Source organism: Apodemus sylvaticus, chromosome 16 (assembly GCF_947179515.1).
Source record: "Apodemus sylvaticus chromosome 16, mApoSyl1.1, whole genome shotgun sequence".
NCBI lineage: Eukaryota > Metazoa > Chordata > Mammalia > Rodentia > Muridae > Apodemus > Apodemus sylvaticus.
The window spans coordinates 37214711-37236084 of NC_067487.1; the positions used below are offsets into that span (position 1 = coordinate 37214711).

At 37.8% G+C, this 21374-nt stretch overlaps 1 pseudogene; it reads left to right on the forward strand.

Moving 5' to 3' along the window:
* Positions 1-20121: 20121 nt before the first annotated feature.
* Positions 20122-20235, forward strand: LOC127667142 (uncharacterized; annotated as a pseudogene).
* Positions 20236-21374: the final 1139 nt, after the last annotated feature.

Here is a 21374-nt window from a genome sequence, read left to right on the forward strand (position 1 = left end):
TTAAGGGTAGATTCGCATATATAAGACTGTCTCAAAATAGTGTAAAAATATGCAAATACACATAGACTCATAAGTTGAGTTTGAGAGAAATAAATGCTTTTGACAGAATTGGGTGGTGTCTCCCCCACCTCCAGATAGATAATCTTCTTTGTTGCTGTACTGGCTGCATTTTATCTTTAACTCCCAATAATCTGGTGATGTCAGGGCACAGAGGAACCTCAGCAGACTGTGACTTCCTCCCGGGGCTCTCTGGAGGTGATGGCTATTAGATTCTCAACAAGGTGTGTCAACATGACACAAGCTAGAGTCATCACAGAGAAAGGAGCCTCAGGTGAGGAAATGCCTCTATGAGATCCAGTTGTAGGACATTTTATTGATTAGTAATCAGGTTGGTAATAGGAGAACTATGTCAGCTCATATTTAGGCACTATGTATATATTGCCTACTCTTATATATAGAAAAAGAGAGTCGGGGCTGAAATGCAGGAATGATGCGTACTCTTAGGAACCAGGAGCCTTGCCCATGAACTTTCCTGTTACATGGTTAAGAATACCCTGGCCCCATCACTTGTATTCTCTTCTTTCTCCTCCTCTCTTCTTCACTGATGTCAGTCGTTAGGGGATAAGGAAATGGCGCTGGCTGCTAAGGGTAAACTCGGCCATTGTGTGCAGAGACAATGATATCCTGAAATTGAGAACTGCACTTGCTGTTGCCTCTTGCAGTAGTATGGGAAGGAGTTATCTCTCATTCTGGCTAGAAGACCAGGCAGCCCCAGAGCTAGACACCATAATGATGTCATTATTTAACGTAGCCACAGACCCACTGAAATTTAAATTTTCCATTGTGGTGGTGCTCAGCAGGGGGATTTTTTTCATCCAAAAATATATATTTTATTAATTGGTTATTTTATTTATTTACATTTCAAATATTGTTCCCCTTCCCAGTTTTCCTTCCTCAATCCTCCCATCCCATCTCCCCTCTCCTTTGCCTTTAAGAGGTTACTTACCCACCCACCCACTCCTGCTTCACCTCTCTAGCATCCCCCTACTCTGGGGCAACAAGACTCACAGGACCAAGGGCCCCCCCTCCCATTGATGCCAGATGAGGAAATCCTCTGATACATAAACACCTTGAGCCATGGACCCATCCACAATGCCAAGAGGTGCTTTCAGACAGGAACCTAGTATGGCTGTCCTCTGAGAGGCTCCACCAGCATCTGACTAAGACAGGTATAGATAGTCATAGCTAGCTATTGGACTGTGACCAGGGACCCCAAATGAAAGAGTTACGGGAAGGACTGAAGGAGCTGAAGGGGATGGCAACCCCATAGGAAGAACAACAATATCAATTAACCGAACCCCTCAGAGTTCTCAGGGACTAAACCACGAACCAAAGAGATCTTGATGAGGAAGTTATGTCTGTAATGGGACTTCCTGTCTCTTTAGAGTGTGTCATAGCCCCAACCCTTTCTCTGTCCATTGCTCTTACACATGCTTCATGGCCCTGTCACATCTCTACCATGCTATGATATGACAAGGAAGACTTCTCCATAAGCTTGTACTATCCTGTCAGCCTGTTAGTTTTCAGAATACAGGACAAAAAAGTATTTTGTTAATGTAGTATTTTGCCCTGGCAATGGAAAATGGACAGAGATGTGAACAAAAACCACCAGAAACTAGAAAAGAAAATGCTGAGAAGTCCCCATTACTGCAATGTATACATATAGAAACGATGGCAGTATAGAGACATGACACATAAGATAAATATCCTAGTGCAAGAAAGGGAAACTATGGCCCAATATTTTAAAAGTATGTCGATGTCTTTTGAAACAAAGGAAATAAACTCATAGATTTCTCTGTCATGGGGTTGAATAATTATGTCATTATGGTTCTCCTCCTGCTTCCTTAGTAATTTCTGGAAATTTGACATGACCTCATAAAAATGAACCTCCCCCTGGGTCTTCATGTTCAATAGCACTGTTAGGTTGTTCATTTGTTCTTTCTTAATATTTATCAAAGAACAGTGTTTAATGATTTTTTTATTTAAAATGGTTTCCTTTATATATAAAATAGTTATGGAACTATATTTTAAAAATTTGCTCAAACTTCACTGTTTATTTTTAGGTTTTCAGGAAAAAATGGAGTATAGTACAGAGCAATCATATATTCCCATATATAGTGCTTATTGATAATACTTATAACAATTAATGAGCAGATATTCACATATTGTTAATTAAAGACCATATTTTTGTTTCTGTCTAATTTTCTTTTTATTTTTAGAAGTGCCTATGAGTGTAGGTGCACATAACTAATGTGTTCATGTGGGTCTCTCTCTCTCTCTCTCTCTGTGTGTGTGTGTGTGTGTGTGTGTGCACGTGCATATATATTATGATGTCAGAAATCAAACTTAGGTTTTATTTTCTAAGTACCAGCCATCTTGTTTATGAGACAGAGCATCTACTTGGCCTGGAGCTTGAAGAGTAGGCTAGAATGGCTGGCCATCAATCCCCAGAGATCTGCCTGCTTCTGCCTGCTCAGCACAGGGATTACAAGAACGGGCTGCCATGCCTTCCTCTTTTCTGTGGGTGCTAGCTGTTGAACTTAGGTCTTCATGCTGCAGCAGCGAATGCTTTACTGAATGAGCTGGCTTCCCCTCCCCTAATGCTGCTCTTCTATTATGAAAAAAGTAAAGATAAGACTGTTAGATGAAGATCTAAAAACCCCATTTAACAATATCCAGGAAATCATAAACCTGTTACTTACACTCAGGTATATGGTACAGGCTTCCAGTGATTATTTTCCCAAAGATGTGTCACAGGTTTCAGTGGGTTCATATTCCTTCACTTAAATAGTGGTATGAGAATAATTGAACCACAGTGTCTGCATCTTAGATCGGTGTCACTGTGTACTCCCTACCTTCCCTCCCTGATCTTCTTCTCAAGAGCAACAAAAGAACCTCCTCCTGTCACAGCAGGCACCCCAAAGTCCCTTATGTGCATCCTGATTCACATTCATATTAGAAAGATAATTTCCATCATTGGTGATATTGTAAATATTGTAAATATTCTTTACAGAGTATTTCTTATTTCTCATGCCAAAAGAACAGCATTTTAAAATGTTATATGCATGATGAAACATACAGTATTTCATATATGATTTTCTCCTCACAGAGCTCTTGTTTCTACAACAAATCACATTGTCAACCTTATCAGTCAATTTTTTTTTCCCCAAGACAGGGTTTCTCTGTGTAGCCCTGGCTTGCCTGGAAATCACTCTGTACACCAGGATGGCCTCAAACTCAGAAATTTGCCTGCCTCTGCCTCCTAAGTACTGGAATTAAAGGCGTGCGCCACCACCGCCTGGCAAATGCTTAAAAAAGAAAATGAAATGGTTCCTTCCTTGTAAGTCTAATCTCATTGCTGGCCTTGGATGCTGACAAATCCTGTTACACAATTTATTTTGTTAAGCCAGAAGGAAAGGAAAGAACAGGATAGGGCAGGAACACGAAAGGAGAGGAGAGGAGAAGAGAGGAGAGGAGAGGAGAGGAGAGGAGAGGAGAGGAGAGGAGAGGAGAGGAGAGGAGAGGAGAGGAGAGGAGAGGAGAGGAAAGGAGAGGAGAGGGGAAGGGAGGGGAGGGGAAGGGAGGGGAGGGGAGGAGAGGAAAGGGGAGGAAAGGGAAGGGAAGGAAAGGAAAGGGAAGGGAAGGAAAGGGAAGGTAAAGACTATATTTGTCAGCAACTTTCAAGTGTTTAATGGCTTTTACATTTTTATCTTATTTATTTTAAATTTTGAGATTATAATATATTTTTCCTTCCTGTTCCTCCTTTCATACCCACCCATATACCCCTCTTTGCTTTCTTTCAAATTCATTGATTCTCTGCTTTTATTAATTGTTGCAGAACCCTATATTATATTTCTTGTTAAACTTTCTCTCCTTTTGTAACTTTTCCAAAAAGTTTTTTAATTGATATATCCCAAAAGTTTTATTGCTTCATTTGTTCTTCAATTTTCTGTATTTGTTGTTTTTTACTTGTCTGCATTTCTCAAAATGTTTATTCTTGCTTTATTATGATTAGCAAAATTATAATGGAAAATTTTGAACTAATTAGAGATATCACTAATGTCCAGTTACTATATCTTGCTCCTGATCAAATTGATGTAGCTATTTCTAATTTGACATAAATATTTGAAGTGATTTCCATATTTACATTCTGGTTTTTTTCCTTTATATCAACTATCTGATTGATGCTTTTGCTTTAGCAAAGCTGGGTGTTTTCTATTTTGCTTTAATTTTACTGTTCCCTAGGGCTCAGTTAATTGTGTTTTTTAATGAATAACAACATATCTAAATATTAAGTCATGACTCAAACATGCTTACATATTTGGGACTTGCTAAATGAATGTTTAAAAACACAAATACTTGATTAAGTGGTAGAACAAATATGAGCTACAGTATACTGCTCGATACCCTACTATCTGGATTGAAATATAATTCTAGAAACCATATCCTTTTTTGGAATTCAACTTAAATCATGGCTCTCAAAGGACAATATTAATAGCCAATGAAATCTAATGCTCATGGAAGAAGGAGGATAATGTTACTTGAGTTCATTTTCTTAATGCTATGCATAAAGCATTTTACTCTATCATCCTGTCATAATACAATCAATTCTGATTTAAATATGAGGAAATTATGATTCATGAATGTTTAAAAGTTGAATTAAATTTATACTAGTAGATATTAATGCTTCTTTCACCTACTTTTCAAGTTAAGTTTTTATTTATTTTCCAGTGTTCATGAGAGACCACATGTTATTTTGCTAATATAGTTAGGTGTACAGGTTTCAGAAGAATAAAATGGAGTACTACTCAGCTATTAAAAACAATGAATTCACTTCATTTTTTAGGCAAGATTTTTAGGCCAATGGATGGAACTAGAAAATATCATCCTGAGGGAGATAACTCAATCACAAAAGAACTCACATGGTATGCACTCACTGATAAATGTATATTATTCCAAAAGCTGGAATACCCAAGACATAATTCACAGACCACATGAAGCTCAAGAAGAAGGAAGACCAAAGTGTGGATACTTCAGTCCTTAAAAGAGGGTTCAAAATACCCAGGAGAGGAGATTCAGAGACAAAGTGTGGAACAGAAACTGAAGGAAAGGCCATTTAGAGACTGCCCCACCTGGGGATCCATGCCATATACAGTTACCAAACCCAGACACTATTGTGGATTCCAACAAGTGCTAGCTGACAGGAGCTGTCTCCTGAGAGGCTCTGCTAGTGCCTGACGAATGTAGAAGTTGATGCTCACAGACAACCAATGGACTGAGCACAGGGTCCCCAATGGGGGTGCTAGAGAAAAGACCCAAGGAGCTGAAGGGGTTTGCAGCCCCATAGGAGGACCCTACCAGTACCCCAAGAGCTTTCAGGGACTAAACCAGAGAGTACACATGGAAGGACCCATGACTCCAGCTATATATGTAGCAGAGGATGGCCTTTTCAGACATCACTGAGAGGAGAAGTCCTTGGTCCTGTGAAGGCTTGATGCCCTAGTATAGGGGAATGCAAGGACAAGAAAGTGGGAGTGGGTAGGTTGGTGAGCAGGGCAAGGGAGAATGGGATAGGGAGTTTTTGGAGGGGACAGAGGAAAGGGGATAACATTTGAAATGTAAATAAAGAAAATATCTAATACAAAGAAGAATATTCCTTGTACTGTTACCCAAATATTATCATATGAATCCAGCCCCACAGCATGGATTACAAGATGCTTATTCTCCTGCTGTTATAACTTAATGTGGACACATCCAGAAACAAGAACCACATCCCCCCCGCACCCCCAGAATCTGGCTGACAAAAAGTAGTGACACTTCATGAATTTATTTTTTTATATCTATCATAAAAAATAATGGACATGTTATTAATTAACATAAAAAGATAAAGTCTTTTTGTTTGTTTGTATTGTTTTTAGTAGAGCTTAAATGCTTGGCTCTTAACTGTGGTAGAAATCCAAAATGAGAACAATTTTTAGACATTGTAGTTCATTGTATTAAGGCTGTACTTGAATGTCAGAGCACCAAAGGATTTTACCTCCATAGTAGTAAGAGTTGACAGTTCTGCTGTGACAAGGGATGAATTGTAGCTACAATTATTTGGGTACAGATTTCCTGTCGTGGTCAACGCTATTTGACTTGAGAGATTGTCATCATTCTCAGCCCACAGGGAACAGGTTACATTCATTTGATAAATGGTGTGTGTATTAGGATGGTCTATCCATGAAGTCATTCATCAAGTGTTTCAATGAGCAATGGTTCTGCTTGGAGGGTAGCACAGACATTAGGTGAAGGGAAGATTCTCTTCATTGGCTGTGATGATTCTGAAAAGCATTCATCTCAGAAAAAGAGTAACATAAAATCATCCTCTTCAAAATTGATACAATATTTATTAATATCAAGCAAAACATTCAGTCTCACTCTTTGTTGTTCTCTTACAAGCCACCTCCCAAATTAATTGTCTACGTTTCTTTTGGCTGTATAAATAATTTTGAAATATGTAAGCTGCTCTGAAAACTATAGTATAGAGTAAAAACATCAAATAAACAATCATACTAAAAGAGAGACTGAGATAGGAGAAGCATGAATTCAACAAGACCATTATGTGGTACACAGCAAGACACTGTCACGTACAAACAAGAAGAGAATGTATATGGATTGTACAATATTGGACATATCTCTCCAATTACCAAATTAGAGAGACCACTGGGTGATAGCCAACAAATTTCTAATTCCTCATATCTTTGAATTTCAATCGATTTAGGATATGTTTTGGCAATATTACTTTTCATATTAAAAGATAATAAGGAAAAGTGATTGTTACTTCCTGTTATTTTTGTTATTAGAAGTGGAATTATGTTTGTGTGGGTTTGTTGAAAGATTACTTTCTTGCTTTTTCTAGGGTGTAGTTTCCCTCATTGTGTTCGTGGTTTCCATTTATTACCCTTTATAGGGCTGGATTTGTGGAAAGATATTGTGTAAATTTAGTTTTGTTCTAAATTTGGTTTAGACAAACATAGAGAGTATGTTTTCTCTCTCTATGGTAATTGAGAGTTTTGCTAGGCATAGTAGCCTGGGCTGGCATTTGTGTTCTCATAGGGTCTGTATGACATCTGCCCAGGATCTTCTAGCTTTCAGAGTCTCTGGTTCAAAGTCTGGTATAATTATGATAGGCCTTCCTTTGTATGTTACTTGACTTCTTTCCCTTACTGCTTTTAATATTCTTTCTTTGTTTAGAGCACTTGGTGTTTTTATTATTAAATGATGGGAGCAATTTCTTTTATGGTTCAGTCTATTTGGAGCTCTGTAGGCTTCTTAGTGATGTCTACAGGCATCACTTTCTTTAGGTTAGGGAAGTTTTCTTCTATAATTTTGTTGAAGATATTTACTGGCCCTTTAAGTTGGGAACCTTTACTCCCTTCTATACCCATTATCCTTAGGTTTGGTCTTCTCATTGTGTCCTGGATTTCCTGGATATTTTGGGTTAGGGGTTTTTTGCTTTTTGTATTATGAATTTCAAGACTGAATAACTGAAGGTGAATTTTAAGCTTATTCTCTTGGGACACTCAGTCAACCCAAGTAACAAGCTGTCAAAAAAGGCTAAGTTGATTGTAGAGAAATCCTTTTAAGAAGAACTTTATTGTTTGGACATTAATATGAATGAGGGGACTTGCAAACCACTAGTAAGTACCAACTTGCTGGTCACTCCAAGGAATAACACTTGGAGCACTCCCTAATATCCTTTGTTGAGCTTTTCTCACTGACACCATGTGGAATAAACTTGGGATTTCTGTGAGAGAATAAATACAGATGACCTAAGCAAACTATTGGTGTGGTTTCTTGCCACTTTTTCAATACAGTAATTTATGATTTAACAAAAAATACTCCACTAAAATGTGTATCAAGTACTCATCGATTCATGGAATATTTATAACTGAAAATTATATTACATTTCTGCAAGTTTCTTTTCCATGAGATGAACTGAGATGCAAAGAGTTGCAAAGGACTCAAGAACAGCTGCTCGGTTTAGGAAGACTTGCATAAATGTGAAATAATGTCTTTACAGTAGGTTCCTCTATTACAGAACCTTGTTTGTCTGGTTTGTCAAGAGAAATCTAGGATAAAGGAAATTAAGTTAATTTTTCTCTGGATTTGTTGTAGTATCATGAACAGTTGAGGAAACCTTTTGCCTATTTAAGAGATTCCAAGGCTTCTCTTTCAATTATAAACTGCTTTCTCTGCTACAAGTTAACTTCTATTAATTCTATAATTTAATAAGTATTTGATTTAACTTGTGATTTTTTCAAAAACCTGGTTTACTTAAAGCATATCATCCGAGTCTCATTTTTGCATTTTTAAAAGAATATTTTTTTACCTTCTCTTACTTTTCCCCTAAGGATGATCATTGATCAAATATATCAAGGTGATGACTTCTCCTTACTCATCCTTAATATTTATTTGGCAAGTTTATAATATCATATAATAAATTTTCTATCTATGTGATTTGCCATGGCATCAATATGTAAAATTCTTCATGGTATTGAGTAACAAGTGTGAGTCATATTTATTATCTTAGCTAAGAAAAATGTCCATGGACAAAAACTTTGAATTCACACATATGGCCTCCATTATTTCTGTCTGAAGGTCTCTGTCTAGGACAGTTATCTCTATTGTTCAGTGACATAATGGCATTAGATTTCCTTTTCCTTCTCTTGAATATTGAGCATGAAATATAGCTCAGACATAGAACCAATCCATTTAGACACCAAAACTCAGCAACAAAAGTGTATTAATGGTAGTGTAGAGTATGGCAGGAGGAAAGCCCTAGCCTTGTCTAACACAGTGATTGTAGGTGGAACTCCTGGATCCTCTGATGGTTTGTGATGGCTGCTTAGTCACTGTCTCTCTTGATCCATCCTCCACTGCTCAGGGTCATCCCAGATAACACAACAATAATATAGCAATAGTACATCAATAATCTATCTCTCTTTTCATGGAATTTCTGTCTAAACATGAAGTGGTTTCTATAAGGGCTTCATCTCAGAAAATACACAGCACCCCTCTGTTTTCAGAGATGTCCTAAGTATTAAACAGTTTCTATACGACTTCCAAGTAATTCCATCGGACAGATACTAGGAAAGGGTAAAAGTTTTATCTATGTTGTTGAGATAATAACATCATATTTATCATTACAGACTGAGTTTCCTTGGTGACAGCTCACATTGTATTACGCTTGGAGGATGTAAAAAATAATACCAAAAATAACCATTATAATTCCCAAAAGATAAGAAAAATGCCATGCTAGGTCCCTTTTTAAAGCTTCAAGTTTTAATGGATAATATGCAAGGAACTGAAGGACTAGGGTCTGTTAGGAATAAGTCAGAGAATTCTATAAGAATAGAGGAGGGCTATTTTAAAATTAGCCAAATATATGCATACAAATAAAATTAAATGAATGAAATGGACTCTTAAGATAACTTTGATTAGATTTTATTAGACTAGCTAAGGAAAGGAACAGTCACTGGAATTAGAATATGGCACTTTAGAATGTTTACATGTATCAAAGTATGTATTGGGAAGACAGGGAAAAGGAGAGTGAGAAGGACCAAGAGAAAAACGATTAAAGTGTGAGAGAGTTCTTAGATACGTGAAAAGACCAAAGACCCAGCAGACATCCCTCTAAGTACCATGAGAATTACCGAACAAAAAGCAAACAAAGAGAGAAAAGTGTTCTTTGTAATCATCCTGGCCACATAAGTGTAAAATGAAAGTGCAAAGCCCACTTTTCAAAAAGCAGAAAAACATTGTGGTTAGAGTACATTAAAGCTTTTGGTCATTTTCCCATGGTTCTGCTCCCAACATTGTCATGATGGTTATTTTGTTTTCTTCTTTTATTTGCTTGGATGACATTCTAAGTAATGAAAACTTTAAATGTTTCATTATTAGCTTGTATTTACTCTTCATCTTCTTTTGAACAATGCCAAATCTAAGTGCAATGATTGGTATATTCAGCTCAGGAAAAAAAAATCACCACCATTTGCACTTCTGCCTCATTTGCAGAACAGACATATATAAACCAGATTATCAAAGGCAAAAGATACAAGTTGAAGACTCATGGGGTGAGTGCGAAGTTCAGAGGTACAAGTAGTGGAGACTCCATGACAAGGACACATTATTATGGAGTTGATGCTGCTAATTTATTAAGCCTAGGCCAATTGAGAGCAATGCTTTAGACAACCCAGGTGTTTATTCTTCCTACTGCCTCAGGGCATGATAGCAGGAATGTACTCAGCGATGTCCAACATAGACTAGGTGTTATGTACTATTCCTATGGGCTAGATTTCTTTATCCACATTCAATTTTCTGTTGGTTGACTTTTCACAACCAACATTGGGATAACTTTGGTAGGAATCTAATAGTGTAGATTATCCATTCATGCTTCCTACAAAATGAAAAGACTTTCTTCTTCTACATAGAAATAATGGCACCCTTCCAAATTTTCCCTCATCTCAAATCTATCAAGGTGCTCACAGAATAAGTAGTTTTTAGAATTTTCAAAATTTACTCTCAGGAGCAGGCATGCTAGTGTGTAAGGGTAGTGTTCTTCCATTTCAGGAGTGTTCATGTAAAGGGCTGTCAAGGAGCTAGGTCTGTTATCACTTGCTCAAAAGTGTTGGTGCCCTGAGCTGAGCATTTGGTTCTAGATGCTGTGCTCAGAGCATTGATTTGCTGCTGTCTTCCCACTGGGGATGGGAATGGTTTTGAAAGCTCTGGGAATGAACAAATTTCTTAGAAGAGCACAGGATAATCATCAGTCTGATTTTAAACATTGTAAATTTGATATATAGAAAAGAAATTAGATTAAGTCTGGTGCTCTCAAAGAACTTAACCAGTATTGTTAAGTGTGGGAAGTGGGACAGTGTGGGAAGAAGCCAAATGAATTTAAGAGAGAAAAATCATTGAGCATTACAATTGTGCAAAAAAGGAGGGTTCTCAGAATCATGATACAGGAAACTTTTCTTCTTCATCAGTATTTAAGCAAGAAAAGAACAGACTGAAGAAGAGTGGACTCGTCTACTCAGTAGAGTTGGGTATGAAGAGTAGAAAACACTTCAAACCATGAAGCAACATGTTATGCTCTAAGAAGTCTTATTTCAAAGTGTTCTACTGTTGGTATTAATTTCCTTAAGCTTCTGTGACAACATGACAGAGCCATGTGATTTGGCACTAGAAACAATCCCAACCATCTGTGCTGGTGACAGAATCATGTTGCTTCTTAAATTTATAGATGAGAATCCTTCCTTACCACGTCCCAGCTTCTGATTATTGATTTCCACGTTGGTCTTCCTTGGTTTGAAGAATAACTAGTCCAGACTCTGTGTTTCCTGTCAGAATGATGTTACTCTCATAAGGGCACCAGTCATACCCAATTCAAAATTATTTTATTGTTCTTATTGTAAATATAAACCCAGAAAGTTCTCATTTCTCAATGAAGTTTCATTTACAAGAATCAAAACATAGGAATTCAACACAGTTTTTGGGCGTGCACTATTCAGTCCTTGTCACTTGAAGAATTTAATATCCTACACTTTAATACTGGCTCCTTTGTATTCTTGTTGTTAACAAACAATTAAGTGCCTAAGCTCTGGTCCAATGGCCTCGTAAATCTGGACTCCAAAAGGTCAAAGGCAGGATCTACAACCAAGACCTTGAGAAATAGAACAGATTTATTTCATTTTAGAAGAGTCTGAGAAGATGAGCTGACATACTCAACACAAGCTTCTCAGCCCACAAGAGGAAGAGAGAAACACAGTGAACTATTTTGGACATTTATTCAGAGATTTATGGTCTAGTTTTTCACTGTCCAGCGAATCCGTTCCCATAACATCCTATCTGAAGTCAGTTAGTGTGATCCCAATCTGTCACTTTCTTGAAAGAAGCCCTCTTTTGCATCCTGTCCTTAATTACTAGTTGCTTTATGGGCTTATGTTGATTATCAGCAGTGAGTAATTGGGGTGAGATGCAGCATAGTTTCCAACAAAAGGATAAATGGTCTGGCATTTAGAAAAGATATAAAAATGATGTTTCAGTTTAGACTCAGGAAAACTAAGAACATGTGTACACAAAGGCTTGAAGGGGCAGATACGAGCCAGGAGTGACAAACACAATCTTGAAAAAGAACAAGATACAGTGGCTCTTAACCCACAGTCATAAAATACATTAAGTACCTACAGCAGTCAGAATTAACAGAGAGGCACACATACAGATGATTATATTAGAATTGGTTAGAAATTGGGACTGGAGAGATAGCTCAGTGGTTAAGAGAACTGACTGCTCTTCTAAAGGTCCTGAGTTCAAACCCCAGCAACCACATGGTGGCTCACAACCATCTGTAATGAGATCTAATGCCCTCTTCTGGTGTATCTGAAGACAGCTATAGTGTACTTGTATATAATAAGTAAATAAATATTTAAAAAAAAAAGAATTGGTTAGAAATTGTGTTTGGCCACTTGTCTTTTAAATAGTATTCACTATGCTGACACAGTGGGAAGAAGAGGAGTGGTAATACAAATGGTTCTGTGACATGACAAAGAGAACATAGACATCTAATGTATGCTAGGGTACAACCAACTCTAAAACAAATTTAAAAGAAAGTAAAAGTTCTGTTTTGTGAATATAACACTACTATTATTTTTGATGGACAAATCACAAATGCATCCATTTATAGTATAAAATGTGTTGCTTTAATATACATACACAATGCTTTATCAAGATAATTGACATATTTATCATTTTGCTTCTCTATACATCTAATGGTAAGTATTTAAAATTTGCTGTCTTAGATATTTTGAATTAGGAAATATGTTATTATTGACTACAAATTATCTTCTGTGCAACAGATCTTAAGACCTATCCTACTTGCCCTCATACATGGTGCAGATTCTTTGATAAATGGTTGGTAATTCTTTAAAGGGTTAAACATAGGATTATGATGGGAATCTTTCTAATCCTAGAGGTATATCTATGTCAACTGAAAATATGTGGCCATTAAAAGCTTATGCAAGAATGTTCACAACATCATTGTTTATAATGACCCCAAAGTAGGAACAATCCAGAGTCCTATTGAATGATGAATTAATGAACAAAATGTGGCATGTGTACATAATGAAATGCTGTTTGGCAGGAAATAGAACTGTTGATGTATGTGGTAATGTGGTTAAAGCTTAAAATGTGCTTAATGAAAGATGTTAATTCCAAAACTCAATGTTAGTCAGATTCTACATGAAGTTGAGGGCAGATAAATATGTAGAACTAGAACGTAGCTGGTCAGTTGTTTAGCACTGATACAGAAAAGGCATGGCAGATAATGAATTGACTTTTATTTAGGGAATGATAAAAATAGCCTAACATTAGATTATGGTAAGCTTTTCCAAATCTATGAATAACCTAAAATCTGTTAATACATTTTGTTTTGTTTTGTTTTGTTTTTTGAGACAGGGTTTCTCTGTATATCCCTGGCTGTCCTGGAACTCACTCTGTAAACTAGGCTGGCCTTGAACTCAGAAATCTACCAGCTTCTGCCTCCCAAGTGCTGGGATTAAAGATGTGTGCCACCACTGCCTGGCTCTATTTACACATTTTAAATGAATAAATTATGTGCTATATTAATGATATCGCAAAGAAACTGTTAAACTGTTAATATGCCATGTAAAAAAGGAACCAATTTAAATAGAATAATCATAAAAGGGTAATGTGAAGAAATAATATGTTAAGTGAGGTCTGAAGATGTTTAGGAATTAGCTAGATGAAAGTCAGGGAATGAAGCTAACAGTGACAATGATATGGAAGGAGGAAATACATGCTTTATTAAAGGCTACTGGTCAAAAACATAACACCATGGCTTCCGTAATCTTTACCTTAGTATTTATGCTTCTGCAGTCTCTGAGTCTCCTTTGAGCCTAAAGGAATACTGCCACTTCCAGTGGTAAAAGTGTAACAACAAAAACAAGAAAGCATGAAAAACAATGCCAATTTGATTCTTCAACAAATTAGCATTTCTACAACAATGAACATCAATGACAGTGAAATAGAAAAAAGTTTTAGAGAACTCAACAGAACAACCATAAAAATATTCAACAAAATAAAAAATACACAAGATTCTAAGGAAATCCATCGAGAGTACAGCACACTGAATCAAGGAATCAAGGAATGTGATAGGATAATAAAAGATACAAGAGGTAGGGATGCTAAAAGTATTAAAATGTGAAGAATTCAATAGTCAGTAAGGAAATGTCAGTAAAAGACATTAATAAAGTGGCTCAAACAGAGGGCAGCATATACAAGGTGATGATGAGAAATAAATGAGAACTTTTGGGAAATTATAAATATAGAATAGTAACAAAATGCAAACAAAGAATTATGGGAAATAAATAAAAGACAGATTTATAAATTATAGACATAGAGAAATAAATACACACTAAAGGTACTAAAATTATGCAAAAATATCAGAAAATGCTCAAATCAAGTGAAAGAAATGTCTATCTAGATATTGGAAATATTTATAATGCCCAACAGACAAGACCAGAAACATTTCCTTATGCTATAATTTAGTTAAAATATTGCATGCAGAGAATAGGGAAAGAGTATTAAAAGCTGCAGGTGAGAAATGCCAAGTCATATACAATGAAAACCCATCTGAACAGCAGATTTTTATATAAAAACTCTAAGAGCAATCATGGTATGAAACTGCATTTCATGCTTTGAGAAACAATGACTGCCCAAACTGTTAACTCCTTCATAAACGCAAGAGAATAAAACCTTTCAATTTTGATTAATTTTAGTTAAGCCAGTACTCCAGAAGATATACAAAAGAATCTTATACTGAAAAAAATACACATCCTTGAGATCACAGGAACTAATAAACTGGATTAGAACAATAGATAAGCAAATGAAAATTAGGAAAGTACCCAATAAAATAATAGGACTTAATAAATGTCTTTCAATAATAATTGAATACTTTCTTTGGTCTCAATAAAAAGTGAAAGCCAGAAGATGGTTTAAACATCAGGAGCACAGCATTTCCTGTCTGAAAGTGATGACCTCACTGTCAAAGACAAACATAATCTAAGAGACCAAGGGGAGGAAAAGGACTTGTCATAAAGCAAGCAGAACTAGGAAACAAACAGATACAGCTACATAGCTATCTGACCAGGAGACTTCAAATCAACATTAGTCTGAAGAGTCCCAAGTCATTAAATACTAAGAGAATAACGATTTATGAGGATACTGCAATTTTTGACTATATACTGTACAAAAAGAGCTACTGGATATAAAGGCACCGATTAATTGTAATAAAGAAATAATGGATGTCTTCATTAGCCCAGCAACGGAAAGGGACACACACACACACACACACACAAACACTAGAATACAAAGTAAATCTTAGCAAATAGAAGAAAATTGAAAACAATCATATGTTCTCTGTGATTAGAATGGAATAAAAGTAGAAACAAATCCCTTCTCAACAAATAATTTTGGGAAAGTTGAAGGTCCATATAAACCAAAACCAGACCCTTGCCTATCACTTGGCACAAAAATATGGTAAAAAATGGATCCAACACCTTATAGCGGGACATGAAATTCTGAAACTGTTAGAAGACCACACTGGCAAAACACCTCAAAGTATAAGCAATGGCAAGGACTTATGAAAAGGATTCCAATTGCTCAAGGTGAAGGAACATCTATAGGTTGACAAATGTGATTGCATGAAATTACAATGTTTGTGCACAACAAATGAGAACAAAGCTCAATTCAACAGACAGATGCATAAAAACAACTCTTGGTAATGTTCACCAATGTTTTCACTCTTTTTCTTTTTAGTCATCAGTCAAGCAACTGAACAATAACTCCTTAACTCATTTAAAGGAAGAAGTGGAATAGAAATTCAGAAATCTTTTTTTTTCCCAAGAAATCTGTGTGGCCAGCTCCCATTCCAACTTGTATAAGGCTTACTTGTATTTCAAGAAAAAATACTTTCAAAGTTGCTTGTGCATGGAGATCACACAGTATCTGGCAATACTCCTGGTAACTTGAGCAGTTGGGTCTGCAAGTCAGCACACCATGGGGAAGGGACCACACTGACAGCTGTGACCTCAGCAAAGAGGTAAATCTAGAAAGAAATTGCCATGTTGACAAGAGGAGCAGCAATATCAGTACATTGCTGGGATTCTTTCGCAGAACACAAACATCTCTGTAATGTATTGTCTGGTAATGATTAAGAATGCTGCAGTTTGACTCTTCAGTGTGCCTTAGGAACTTAGAGAGAGAGAAAAGAAAAGTTGGGTATGAAAAAATCAATTGACATTAATGTTTTAAATATTTTCCTGTCTTTAAAAACTGATCATGTAAGAGGTTTGTACTTACCCCGACCTTTTAAAGATGACTGTGTCATCTGAGGAATGTCTTTACTGGCACTTCGGCTGGTCGGCTAGTCATTGTCTCTTTGTTTTCATCCTCCAGTGTAGCCAAGGAAGGCATATATAGAAAGGTGCTGGAACTCTTGGATGTTAGACACTTTTGACTCTCAAAGGTGGATCAAATCACTTTTTTAGTCCCTTTCCTCATAGATTTTGATGCTAGGCTGCCTTCTAAGTATTGACTACAGTGCCTTCTGCCACAGGTGGCTTTTATCATGGGTTCTGGGGGTCAAACTTAAGGCCTCGTGTTTGCACAGCAAGTGCTTTAACAACCAAGCTGTCAGGCAAGGCCCCTTTCTGCTTTTAATTATGTGGGGTCAATTTTTGTATCTCTCTTAAGATGAACAGTCGTAATAAAAGTGCCTTTTCCAGCTGTAGCAGAAGCTTAGTGTGTTCTTGCAGATTATCTTTTGTTAAGTAAGTATTCTGATTCAAACTAATTACATATGTTAAGTACTTAAGTAATAAACATTGTTGATCACACATTTTTCAAAGGCAAAAGACATTTTGAGGAAAACAAAACCCTGTATTTCTTGAATGGTAAAAGTTAGAAACCCACCCACCAGCCTCTTTCTACAGTGGTTCTAATTTCAGGTTACCTTTTTTTGAAAGGATCAGACAGAACTTTAGGTTTTGGGAGACAGACTGTATCACAACTAATTGTGCCTGCCTTTGTAGCATGAATATAGTCATAGACAATATACAAATAAGTAGGTTTGTCTGTGTTCTTACACAAATTTTCTTTGGGGAGACAGATGCTGGGGATTGAACCCAGGACCTTTCAGGTGCCAGAGAAATGTTCAACCACTCACATAAATCTCCAAGTTTGCAACTACAGAAGTTTTATTACAAAAATGAACAGCATTGAGTGTAGTGGTGCATACCTATAATCCAATCCTTCTGGAGGTATAGGCAGAAGAGTTGGGAGTTTAAAGCAAGTCCTGGCTACATAGAAAGACCAGCCTGATTTCATGAAGCCCTAACTCAAAACAAACAAAGAAACAACAAAAAGTAAAAACTAAAACCAAGTAAGCAGAATAAATGAATAAATAAATAAACCCAAGCAAAATGAATGAATGCATAACTAAGTAACTAACTAAATAAAGACAACCTACCAATCAACCAAAACCGTCTAAGCAAAAAAAGTGAAAACCAACTAAATACCAATGAAAGGACACAGAGGGCTAACTTTCGTCTGTTATCAGTGATACCCAATACCATGAGGCAGTTTCCTCACTAAGAAACAGAATGCGGGGAGAGAGGATTATCAGGGAGAATTCTGTCTTATGTGTACTAAGTTCTGTGCTTTCACTTCCTGTTTCAAAATATACCGATGACAGTGATAATAAGATGACTCCAGATAAGTCACATCGTAGTTTTCTAGAGAAGGCATAATTGGAGTTCATCTGGTTATGAATTCAGGACTCCATTGGCACAAGCTGGTGTTGACAATGTACAGGTGCAGAATGATTCTTAGCAGCGTTACACTGGAGAGCATATGGCCAGAGCTAGTTTAAGTCCCTTTTGCAAAGTTCTAGAAAAGTCTAGAAGCCTAAACATCATGTGCAAAATGCCACAGTTGTAGCTACTGGATGTGACAAAATATCAGTGTTCTCCATATTCTTTTTTTTTTCATGTTCACCTGGACTCACCATTCCCACTGAAATTCTAGTTGCCTAGATTAAATATTTGCTTTTTGGGGGTTTTGCAGTTAGTTATGTCTTATGGATAGAGATTTGGATAATTGGATACAAATAGGAGTGCTGCATATGAATTTAGGAGAGGCAGTGTGCTCTTTTTTCCTCTGCTTGCACATATTGGCTGAGGTGCCCATACAGTGGCCACAGCCTTAGCTGCAACACTGAACTATGGGGAAAAGCCATATTCTGAGATAGACAGAGTCATGGTGAAAGGATCCTGTGTGCCAAAGCAAGAAAATGTGCAGTGGATAAGCTTCACCTGAGGAAAACCACCTTCCTGATCATTTCCCTCTACAGGAACAGGCACCTCTCTGACTCCGTTGTCTGCTCTTGGAACTTTTTCTCTCCTATTGGGGCTTTTGCCTTCTTTTATGGTTATCTTCTTTTGCCATGTTTGGTCTATTATTGTTCTCTAAACTCTGATGAATACACTTGTAGCGAAAGCTGTGGCCACACCTTATCATGTATGTCTCCACAATCATATCAAAGCAGATGGGGCTATGTGATGGAGAGGTGTAAAACTTGCCAGGGACTACCTGATATTATCACCTAACCTCACACTTGGTAAGTGGAGGTTTTCCTCACATGATGCTTCTTCCAATATGATTCCCTATGTTAACAGGGATCCCATTTTGATATGACCCCATTATGTGGCCCCTTTGATTGTCTTGATTTATGCCCCCTTACTGTTCTAATAGGTGGCCGTCTCTTTAATGGGACAGTATTAAGATGCTGTTTGACCCCACTTATGCTATGATGGGAGAAATAGTCATACTAATAATTATTTTGTTTAAGTGTTTCGCACAGCATATCTCCAGGCATAAATAAATAAAGTGACCCTTCTGGTACTGATGGCTTTCGAAAATCCTGATTGTGGCTTCCCAAGGAAGTGATCAAAAATGGATGGCAGAAATCTGTGAGACCACCATGTAGGCTGTTCCTTGTCTCCCCCTTGTGTGACATGTATCCAGAGTGATAGCTCTTTGCGGGCTGGTAGTCAATGATGGGTAAGATCCTTGAAGATAGAATGACCTTAGACAGGCACAGTCCACTATACTGGGAATCCTCCATGGTAGGATCAAAAATATCAAGGCAATGGCACCCAGCTCTCACTAGGCTGACAAAATCTAAAAAACGAAAGGGTAGATATACAGCAGGAATGGCAGGGCTGCTTCTGTGTAAATGCTGGAGGCCGTGCAGCTGCAAAAGCATTTTCTGCAGGAGGATCTAATGGAGGACTGGCTAAGAGAACAAGGATTGCTAGGGCAAATAATGCCAGCCAATCAGGAACTACTGTTTAGAAGAGATGCTTTCTTGGGACCAGTGGGTAATGGATGGAGGGTATTAAAGGAGCTTGCAGCAGTGCTCAGATGAGCTTGCTGCAGTGTTTCTTACCTGCTCCTGGAATCTGTGTTCTTGACTCTGTGACAACTCAGCACCCAACACCAGAGGGCAGGTAGGGTTGGGCAGAGAGCTGTCCAGGGTACAGGCAACAGGAGGTCTGCTCTTTTCTGAATGGAAATAGAAAAGAGCCCTGGGAGGAGTTGGGGAAGGGAAAACTGGTCAGGTGTAATATATGAAAGAAGAATCTATTTTCAGTTTTAAAAACATGAGAAACAGATCAAAGTCTAGTTTCTAAGGAATATTATAATTGAGGTTTAAGAGATGGCTCAACAATTAAGAATGCACACTGCTCTTGCAGAGAAATTGAGTTTGATTTCAAATGCGATGTGAGATGTTTCATAACAAGCTGTAACTGAATCTGACACACTCACACTTATATGCACATACCCCCCAACCACAGACCCACAGACACAATTGAATTAATGAAAACATTTTTACAAAGGAATAATACTATCATTTTATTACTTCTTGCTATAAAAACACCTGCCCGTATAGGCATTGCAGGTGTGGTTGCAGTGTCATATGTGTGTCAGTAGGTGGCAGAGAGGTGTCTACACTCAGTGTTCTGACCTACAAACATCTGAATGATTAGTATCCTAACTAACATTCACTAAAAAAAGCAAACCTGAGATGGCACTCAGTCTGGAGTTATGGGGCCCCTTCAGGGATCTATGCTAAGATGAACACCAGTTCAGCACCAGGGAGGCTTGGACAGGCTCCAAGGATGGGGTCAAGATGTAGACTAGAAGAACCCTCTTTGGGACTCCAGCCCTCAGTGGGGTAGAAGTGACCCATAGAACTAGCCCTGCCCCTTACCTGATGCAGCACTTTCAAGAACATACCCAGTACCTTGCCTGGGCAGCACAGTAGAATTGACCTTGGTGACAGGGGCTCTGGTGAACCACTCCTGGGAGAGGGAGCATGGGAGAGCTTGTCCTGCTACTTGTTTGTCTTGTAGTGACACGGGAGATGGAGAGATGTCCTCCCAACCCTTATCCCTTACCACCTATGGCAGGCAGAGCTGGCTCTGGTGTCAAGACAGCAAGAGAGGTATCCCCAACCCTCACCCATTAGAGCACTCAGGATACTGGGCCCTGTACTTTGCCTGGGCAGCCTGTAGAGGTGGCACTGGTGGTGGGGATTGCTGGTGAGCTGCCTCGAGGGTGTGAGAATGGGAGAGCCAGTAGGTTGATCAGCTTAGCTACCTCTCAGGTCCAGATTCTGGGCTTTGAATGTCCATCTCAGTATCGTCCACATCAGTGAGCTGCTGGTATGTATGAAGATCTAACACTACAGAATTTCCATGACATAGGTCAGCAACAGGATATCAGAAAGGGGTCTCAGCGAGGTTTCAGTATTGATAGAGTAGCAGAAGCTAGAAGTCTTGTACAAGACCAACAAATCATTGCAATGAACATTTGCAAGCAAAGAATTGTAGATACATTACAGCTTTCACAACAGTACTTTTCCCTTCCTCTGTTGCCAGGGAGGTTGCAAGGGTGGATAGCAGGTATGGGGGGTGGAGCTAAGTGGAATGGGGGTGCACGATGTAAAATTCACAAAGAACAATAAACAGTTTTTAAAAAAACCCAGGATTTTCATTGAAACATCTACTTTGGATTTATATTTAGGCCTCAGAAATCCCATGCATGCATTATGATTTGCATAGCACTGGGATTTGGAGCTCACATCTGTCATTCATAGGGTATCTATGTTATTCCAGGACTGGGGAGGG